This window comes from Heteronotia binoei, chromosome 11, assembly GCF_032191835.1.
Source record: "Heteronotia binoei isolate CCM8104 ecotype False Entrance Well chromosome 11, APGP_CSIRO_Hbin_v1, whole genome shotgun sequence".
Classification (NCBI taxonomy): Eukaryota; Metazoa; Chordata; class Lepidosauria; order Squamata; family Gekkonidae; genus Heteronotia; species Heteronotia binoei.
The window spans coordinates 32,724,958-32,733,805 of NC_083233.1; the positions used below are offsets into that span (position 1 = coordinate 32,724,958).

General features: G+C 48.4%; 1 pseudogene; it reads left to right on the forward strand.

Annotated features, from left to right (window-relative positions):
- The window catches only part of LOC132578969 (mortality factor 4-like protein 1), a 58,991-nt pseudogene extending 51,003 nt beyond the window's left edge, over positions 1-7,988 (forward strand).
- Positions 7,989-8,848: the final 860 nt, after the last annotated feature.

Genomic DNA, 8,848 nt, shown 5'->3' on the forward strand with positions numbered 1-8,848 from the left:
AAATGTAAACTGTATCCAATGTTAAAATTCACTGTGGTTGGGTGCACTGGGTTCGATAGATTAGGAGGTGTGTTGGAGAAAGAATCTATCTTAACCCAGCTTTGACAGCTCTGCAATGACAGCTGGTGATCTAGCCGGCATGCTAGGTCAACCTGCCTTATCAGCAGGCTGGTTTGAGCCGGCTGAGGACAGGTGAAGGAACCTGCTGAGTCAGCATGACAATGCACTGCCAGGATTGGCTGACTGGACTATAAATGAACCGTGTGTGTAATGCACAGGTCTCTTTCTGAGAATTGAATGGCTGGGGGAGCGTTTTGTTCCTGTGATCAATATATTGGACTGCACTAGAGAGCACGTACTGTATATACTGTAAATACACTACTTTGGCACTAGTTGCAGGTGTCTGGCTGATTTCTTTCCTGGAGCTCAGTGTCGAGCTCATCACACCGCTCACTCTGCTAGCGTCCGCACCGACAGGTTTCAGCAACTGGGCTGTCAGCTGCACCTATCAACCCAGCCTACATTGTAATCAATAAAACTGTGGACTCCCTTGGACTAGTCACAGCCTACATTGTAATCAATAAAACTGTGGACTCCCTTGGACCAGTCACATCTCTCTCGGAGCTCTCTCAGCCCTGCCTGCCTCACAGGGTATTTGTTATGGAGAGAGGAAGGGAAAGGCAATTGTAAGTCACTCAGAGACTCCTTTGGGTAGTGAAGAGTGGGGTATAAAAACCAACTTTTTTTCAAAAACATGCCCCAGATACTGATCTTTAATGCACACCATGTTTTGTTCACTGGTATAGATATTTTTAACGTGTTTTAAAAGGTCTGTTTTTCAGCATTTATTCAAACCACACATTCACTGCAGCTTGGGGGTATTTTAGCCAGATGATAAATAAGATGAAGTACTGGGAAGGGGGGGTGGAATCTAAAGAACCCTTTTCCTTTTCAGACTAATAGATGAGTGATTAAATGGCTAAGCATGGAATGTAATTATTGACAAACTGATAAAAGAAAGCAGAGACTGGCTTATTTGCTTTGATTTTTCCCACATCATAAAGAACTGGCAGTTACATTTAATTTGGCAGACATTTACCTGACTATTATGGATGGCTGGAATCAAACAGGAATTCCGAGAGCTAGCAGAATGCACTAAGCAGGCGTGTTTGCGGGGGTTATTTGTAGCAATAAAGCTAAGGTATTTAGGTTTGCATTCATTAGCTGCTGCAGCAGCTGCTTCAAATCCACTGCAGAAGAAGGGTAAAGCTAAGATGCAAAAAGTATGATGAGCTCCACTTTTTGTGCAGGGTATGTGTGTATGATTTACTTCATTGCATTTTTTTTCCTGTTTCCCTTTTTCCAAGGAGGAAAAACACACATATGGTCTCCCATCATTTCATGATCACCCATTCTTATCTTCCCAACAGCCCAGTGAAACAGAGTCTGAGGACAACTGGTCCATGAGCACCCGGTGAGCTTCATGGCTCAGTCAGGATTTGAATCTTGATCTTCCTGACCTAAGTCCAATGCTCATTCTGTTATGTTTTGTTGGCTCTTCATGTATGCTAATGCACATCAGCCTCTTGTATACCAGTCTAGTGTGCCCAATTATATTACTACAGTGTGATCCTAGCAGTACGGAGGCAGTCATACTGCAAGTCTAGTTGCATCAGCCAATCCTTGAGGGATGAAGTTTATGTCAGGAAGGTCCAGTCAAGGATTTCTTAAATTCTTGTATTGTTTTTGGCCAGATCTCTTGGGCAGTCATTAAGTTCTGTTTAAGGAAGCTTCTGTAACTGACACTGGCTCAAGATTTCAAAACCAATAGGAAAGGTGTGATAACTTGATCATCATGAATTCATCTGGCTGTTGTTCTTCTGTTCACATTACTTGCTGTTGTTTAGTGAACTCTGCTCGGGATATTTGGGAAATAGGGTTGCCAGGTCCAATTCAAGACGTATCTAGAGACTTTTGGGAGTGGTGCCAGGAGACATTGGAGGTGGAAATAGGAGCAAGGTTGTGACAAGCACAACTGAACTTCAAAGGGAGTTCTGGCAATCACATTTAAAGGAACCGCACAGCTTTTAAATGCCTTCTCTCTATTTGGAAATAATGAAGGGTAGGGGCACCTTCTTTTGGGACCCATAGAATCAAACCCCCTTGTCCAATCTTCTTGAAACTTCGAGAGTGTTTTGAGGAGAGGCACAAGATGCTATGCTGAGAATTTGATGCCTCTAACTCAAAAAACAGCACCCCCAGAGTCTAAGGTACCCATGGATCAATTTTCCATTATATCCTATTGGGATTGATCTCCACAGGGTATAATGGAGTGCCCAGCAGACATTTCCCCTCACACCACTTTCTGATGACCCTGAAGCCAGGGGAGGGCCTCCAAACTGGAGGATCCCCTGCCTCCACCTGGGGGTTGAGAACCCAAAGAAAAAACGTGACAAAATAACAAATATAATCATAAATTCGCTTGTAATTATTAATTTATGAGACTTCAAAGTATATGATTGTCATGATCCATTCCAACGATTAGTATTTTAAGGTTAGTACATATAATTCATTTACAAAATGCATCTAAGGACAATTACATAAAATAGTTTAAAGTGCTTAGTGCTACAAAGTGCTTGTAAGTCAAAGTGCCTGTGCACATTTTTCTTCCAAAAGGAATATTTGCCCCCCAAGTCAGAATGAAGAGTTGGATACAAAGTGTTGGTATAACTATGGGCCACTTTATTAAAACATGGGGCGACCAGCACTTGCCTACATAACAAACTTCTGATCTCCGATGAGGAACAGAAGCTGGGGGTGAGTGTACAGCTGATGCAGCGGCCAAGCCCTGCCCCCTTCAACACGCACCCAAATGGGCTGTCAATCCTCCCTTCCCCTCCATGGAGGCAAAGATAAATCCAGCAGCCTAGCAGCAAAGCTGCCGGCTGCTAGCGACACATTGCCCCCAAGTCAGAATGAAGAGTCAGACACAAAGTGTTGGTATAACTATGGGCCACTTTATTAAGCATAAGGAAAAATGGCAAGGGCACCCAGAACGGCGGCCTGGTCAGGGCCAGGGGTCTCAACAGACCCCTCCCCTGCCATTCATGAGCGAGAGACCTAATCCCCCAGCCAGAGCCGCGTGACACAGCTCCCACCAGGCCGGCCCAGCAAGACGGCACGCCCCAGAGGGTCCAACCACCAGACGCACGTCTCAATGGAAGGCACCCTCTAGTTGAGCCTCCAGGGCGGTCTGCATTCTCCCACCCTGGGTCATCAAACACCAAGGTTGATTCAGCCAGACCCCTAATTCCCCAAAAGGGGGATGCTTCATGGTCCTCCCCTAGCCACATAGCACCATAAACCCAGTAAAACCTGCCACTACTAAGGCCAAGTCTCTACTTAGGGCTTAGCACCCACCAGGATGCCCAAGGCTACCTGCAGCCCTTGCCGGAGATCTCTCAAGAAAAGCATATTACCCTGTTCAGAGAGATGCACCCCATCCCCTCTGTAGAGGTCAGGAAATTTCGAAGAAATATCCGGATGGGGTAAATAGTGGCCCAACCCACCTACCAATGCCTTCCTAATTTTCTTGTTAGCTTTGTAACGGGCCCGCTCAATACCTGCAGGGTCCAAAGCACTGCGCCACACCTGGCGGGGAATCATGGCTGACCAAATTATGGTGGTCCCAGGCCATCTCTCCCTAATGTACTGAAAATCCTCATGGGCCTGCAAGACTAACACCTTGCCTTTTACTGGCCCTAGATCATTCCCTCCCAGGTAAATGATTAAAACATGAAGAGGAGGGCCCGCATTCCCCTGGAATAAGAAAGGCAGCAGGCCAGGCCACTGAAGACCCCGGCACCCCTGCCACTCATTAGAAACGTATTGGCTGAGTCCCAGCTGAGAGCCAACCAAAGTTCTCCGAGTCTGATGTGTGGACCAAAACTCATAGCTGTGTTCACAGATGAGAACTCGGCTCCTCTGGCCAGGAACAACAGCATCTAAAAAAGAAAAAACAGTCAAACTAGAACAAGAACCAGCAATATTTCAAACAAACAAATGAAGCTAGGAACTGAGCCAAGGTCAAAAATAAGATTTGTAGGCCGATGAGTGCCAACAGCCCAGGCTCTGAATGGAGGTGGAAGGATATCCCAGGGCAGCAGCCGTAGAGGCTGCCCCAAATCTAAAGGAGTGGGTACTAAACCGCACCCCAGACAACTCGAGCTTAGCTAAAGCCCGGGAAGTCACAGCCTAAAACTGATGCTTTGTCAGTGGGCTGCCGTTACAGTGACAAAACAAAAACCCATAATTGGTCTCCGGAACTGCCAGATAAGCAGCCAACGTGGAAACTGGGCACAACTCAAGCTCAGAGCAGGTGTCCAGCTCCAACACAGTACCTTTTTGACGCTGGTCCATCTTAGAGCGACGTAGAGTAATGACCACCTTTCCCCCTACTAACCTCAGGTCCTGTAGCCACAAAGCATTACCAGAAATGTCATTTCTGGACCCTGCCACTAGCTCACTGACTCTAAGAGCTCTGAAAAGGCTACCAAGGATGCCGCATGAAACAGAGTGGCCCCAAAATAAGATGCACACACCGTGCACCAAACCCCCTTCAGGTTCTTAAAAATCAGAAGGGAAACAGGTTTTCACATGTCAGGCCTAGGTCCGTCCTCTCTGGCCCACCCCTCCAGCATCTTTTGAAGACGAAAATCAGCTGTTTCCTCCTTATACCCAGCACCTTGCTAGCAAAAGCCAATGCAGACAGGTGCCCCCTAATGGATTGCACGGCCAGTCCCTTACCTTGTAGAGAAACACAGTAGTGGAGCAACTGCTCCACCGGGAGGGGCCAAACAATGCAATACCCTACCTAACCCCTAAAGTCCTCGAACTGCCGCATAGCACATTCGTAAGACTTCCTGGTGCTAGGCACAATGGCTAGGCCTATCATTCTGCAGGCCTCAGCTCTCCAATCAGCCATAGCTCCTGGGGCATTGGCGCCTGCTCTCGATGGCACCTGGGGCCAGCTGACGAAACCTCACCATCTGTTTACGAGAGACAGCGTCAGCCACCCCGTTATTCACCCCAAGCACATGCTTGGCTAAAAACAATATGTTAAGCCACAGATAACGCAGAGTGAAGGCCCTCACCAACCTCATAACCCCCTGAGATTTGGATGAAAGGGAATTAATGACGTGGACTACTACCATGTTATTGCCCCAAAAATGAACTGTGCGATTGGCCATATAGTTCCCCCATAGCCAAACTGCAACAAGAATGGGAAAGAACTCAAGAAACATAAGATCTTGGTTCACACCTACCTGAATCCAGGAGTCTGGCCAAATGTCTGCGCACCAGTGTCCACGGAAATAAACTCCAAAACCTAAAGACCCAGCAGCATCAGGCATGACCTGTAGCTCAACTTCAAGCCTCATGACATCAGCAGGATAAACAGGTAAAAGGCGAAATGCAGATTTAATATCGCATTTTGCCAACTCTGCCCCCTCACCACAGCGTCGAACCGCAGCTACGACCTGATCGAAGCTGGTATACCTAACAGAGCATAAATGCTCAGGAATCCCAGCATTAACAGGCTTCCTTTTGGGGAAGGATAGATAGTGAATCAAACAAAATTCCCCAGGCGCCTTTTTAGGCACCACGCCCAAGGGGGAAACCCTAAGGTTAGGCACAGGGGGATTGGGAAATGGGTTCAAAATCCTGCCCTCAGCCAACTCCTAGGCAATCTTATCCTTGACGACCTGCTCTAAACCTTTAACTGAACTAAGGTTCCTGGACATAAATGGAACCCGGGGCCCCTGAAAAGGAATCTTGAATTCAAACTTAAAACCTTTTAGCAGGTAAACACTATCAACCTTTCGCGGATACCTGGACAGCCAGTGTTCAAGAGGTCCCACTTTTATTGGACTGGGCCCCTTTTCCCTCTTGATAATTACCTCCCCCACCTCCTGGTTTCTTTTGATTCTCACACAGCCTGGCCTTTGGGCAGTTACTGAAGGAGTGAGAGCCGCCACACATGGGGTATTCATGCTTGAACTGACAAGCTTTTCTGCTACACACTCTCTGAGAACCAAACTCCCAACAAAGCAGGCAGGGTTGAGCCACCTGCCCCACTGAACTGCGGGAAGAGGCAGCCAAAGCCGAAGAGGTTCCTGTTGACCTGGCCAGCAAATGACCACTATCGGAACGGTTGCCCAAATTTGGACGCACAGGAAACATGACTTGTAGCCACAGCTGCTGGTGAATACGATCCCACTGAAGGGAAAGGTACAAAGCAGTCCTCATCCTGAATTCCTCAGTCCAGGCAGGCCCACTATACATAGTGTACCCTTTATAAATTATATCCATGTATTGGATGAGCGCAGCCACCCCCCAAGGCTGGGCATGTGCAATCACTCCAGCATAGATAAAAAACCCAAGCAGCCAATTGGCCCAAGTCCGATCCACCTTGTGCTTCTTCAATTTTTTTTCCTTGTTGTCCAGGTCTTCCTTATCCTTTTTCTCCAACTCCCGGAACAGGAGGGAGAAGATATCAACATACTCCCTATAGCAGCGCCCACCTCACGGCCTCACTGGATCTCTATATTTTCGTCTCTTCGGGGTATTTTTACCTGTTCTGTTGATGGGACCCCAGCAGCTTTGTTTATTCTTCCCACAAAATATATAGGCTCACGAGAACTTTAACTTAAACCACAGATTTATTGTAACAAAAAGTCTTAACTGGGGATATGGGAGATATTTACACAGGCTTATTCTTTGTTCAGTTGTTTCAAGCTTACAGTCACTTTTACTTTCTTGGATCTCTCACAGTTACACAGTTCACCGTTCCCTTTAACTCACTCTCCACCTCTAGCCAAGGTCTGGCCTCTTGGGATTGATGTGTCTAGTCTCACCCCTCGACTGGAGTCTCTCCTCTCAGCCCTTCTTGGTGTCTCAGACCCACATCCACTCCCTCAGCCTCCTCACTAGATCTTTAGAGTAGTTTCCCGGTGTCTGTGACCATTCTGGTCTTAACTGACTCACACACACACAGCCCTCTTGGCTGGTTTTGTCCAGCTGGCAGTCTCTGGAAGACTTCCCCGTCTCCAGCTTCTTCACAGGATCAACTGCCCTCTTAGCCCTTCTGGCCGGCACTAACTGACCCTCTCAGTCTCTGTCAGGTCCCCACTGACAGACTTCTCTGACAGGCCTCCACTCTGTCAGACTCCAACTGACTGAACTCCTGCCTCAGCAGTTTCTCTCCCTCAACTAACTTTTTTTCCCTCCCTGAGAGCTCAGAGCACTTTGCCCCCACCCTCAGGTCACCTGACGCAGCCCTGTGCATCTTCAGCTTATGCTTAACCCATTGCTTTCCGTCACACTCCCCCTTTAGGATCTTATCTTTTGTTGCAGGCAACAAATGATCCCCTAAAGGCAAAGCTACATCCCCAAAAGGTAAGGTGGTAAAAGGGACCGCCGCATAAGGAGAAGGGATGCCCCAACCCCCCATAACAGAACCTGCAAAACCCTGCTGCCCCACACCTGGCTAAACACCATAAGGGCCTGCCTGTCCATGCTGCCAAGACCAACTTGGCTGCGAGCCAATACCTGTGGAGGGAGAAAAACCAGAACTCCCTGCAGCCCCACCAGGTGCAGCAGGTGCGGCCTGCCCCCACAGACCCCAAGGCCAAGCCAGCCCAGAATAAGCCTGTGAAAAGTTCCCAACCTTACCTACCGCTCTTATAGGCACCAACGTCGACCCGGGCCCAGCAGCTCCCAACGATGTCACTGATCCCACATCAGAAACACCAAGACCCACGGCACTGCCAACGATGTTTCCACCAGCCCTGCCCTCAAGGATAGATAACCTGGTTAACAAATTTGCCCGAAGCGCCCTTTTAGATGCCTTTACCCCATTTACACTCTCTGAGGGAGGAATACCAGACGCTTCCTCAAGCACCCGCAGCCTTTGCATAATCGCTACCTGAACTTCGTCATCGCCCTCATCAAAAGAAGACAAAGGCTGTGGCGGCCTTTTTGGTGGGGCCTTAGGGGTCTTGGGCGCAGGCTGTTTCCCTTTGGATTTTCCTGCCCCTTTTCTACCTGACATCTTGCGAAACCCTGAACCAATAAGGACATACAGAATACACCCACGTGGCACCTCACACCACCCCAAAAGCCTCCTCACCACTAAAATAGCAGCCCTTGAAAGCTGTAAGAAAACCCTGCCTATGGAAAGCCAGCTCAACTAGAGCAGTCCCACAAAATGGCTTCCCTCAAAAATCCTCTTAAAATGGCCGCTGTCCCACCAAGAAGAAAGGGAACCAAATATGGCCGCCCTCACACACAAGGAAAGGGAAGCACAATATGTCTGACTCCACTCGACAGCACACCTCCAATCCAACCAGGAGTTGCCCAGCAAAAAAACCACTTTTGCCCTTTAAATCATGAAACAACAGAAAAAACCACACACTCCCTTCCACAAAAGGAAGAACAATTGCCCCCACTCAGCTAAAACAAGAAAAACGGGGGAGGGGGGATAACAACAACTCAGGCACAGGCTGTCATGGAGTTCCTCTTCCTCCTCCAAAGCCCCACACCCGATGGCTGCTGAAATAAGCCAGACGCTGCACCGCTCCTTCCCAGGTTATCAGCGATCCGATCACTGATAAGTGTTGCAAACAACCCATGAGCCAGCCAGGAGTGAAAGAAAATGCTCCCACCGGCCCAATTTCCAACGAGGAACAGAAGCTGGGGGCGGGTGTACAGCCGATGCAATGGCCAAGTCCTGCCTTCTTCAACGTGCGCCCAGACGGGCTGTCAATCCTCCCTTCCCCTCCAGGGAGGC